The following is a 1,020-nucleotide window of genomic DNA, read 5'->3' as shown; positions in this document are numbered from 1 at the left end:
ATTAGCTGGGCATGGTGGTGCGTGCCTGTAATCCCAGCTACTCAGGAGGCTGAGACAGGAGAATTGTCTGAACCCAGGAAGCGGAGGTTGCGGTGAGCCGAGATCGCGCCATTGCACTCTAGCCTGGGTAACATGAGTGAAACTCCGTCTCAAAAAAAAAAAAAAAATGTGGCAAACCTGAAGTTCCCTTTAGCGTTTCAATACTGAATAAAAATGAACTATAAATTATAATTTATCATATAGCAACACATTTAAAACAGGTTGTTTTTTGTTTTTTGTTTGTTTTTTCTTTTTTGTTTTTTGAGACAGGGTCTTACTCTGTCACCCCAAGGGGGAGTGCAGTTTACTGTAGCTGTAGCCTCAGCCTTTCTGGGCTCAGGTGATTGTCCCACCTCAGCCTTCCCAGTAGCTGGAACTACAGATGCGAGCCACCTCGCCCAGCTAATTTTTGCATTTTTTGTAGCGATCCAGTTTCATCATTTTGCCCAGACCAGAAAGATTGCTTGAGACCAGCTTGGACAACATACCTTGTCAGAAGGGGAAAAGAAAGGAAAGGAAAGGGGAAAGAAAAAGAAAAGGAAGGAAGAAAGAGACAAATGTATTATTAGAGAACAGAGGCATCACTGGGCCGGGTGGGGGGTTCCCTACTAGGGAAGCTGAGGTGGGAGGATCTCTTCAGCCCAGGAGATGGAGGCTGCTGTGAGCTATAATCACATAACTGCACTCTAGCCTGGGTGACCACAGAGTGACTCTGTCTCAAATTTTAAAATGGTGGCTTAGCTGGGCGGGGTGGCTCACGCCTGTAATCTCAGCACTTTGGGAGGCTGAGGTGGGCGGATCACCTGCGGTTGGGAGTTTGAGACCAGCATGACCAACATGGAGAAACCCTCTCTCTATTAAAAAAAATACAAAATTAGCCGGGCGGGGTGGCTCACACCTGTAATCCCAGCACTTTGGGAGGCCGAGGTGGGTGGATCACGAGGTCAAGAGATCGAGACCATCCTGGTCAACATGGTGAAA

The sequence above is a fragment of the Cebus imitator genome, unplaced genomic scaffold (assembly GCF_001604975.1).
Source record: "Cebus imitator isolate Cc_AM_T3 unplaced genomic scaffold, Cebus_imitator-1.0 Scaffold32, whole genome shotgun sequence".
Taxonomy (NCBI): domain Eukaryota; kingdom Metazoa; phylum Chordata; class Mammalia; order Primates; family Cebidae; genus Cebus; species Cebus imitator.
This window is presented reverse-complemented; position numbering follows the sequence as displayed.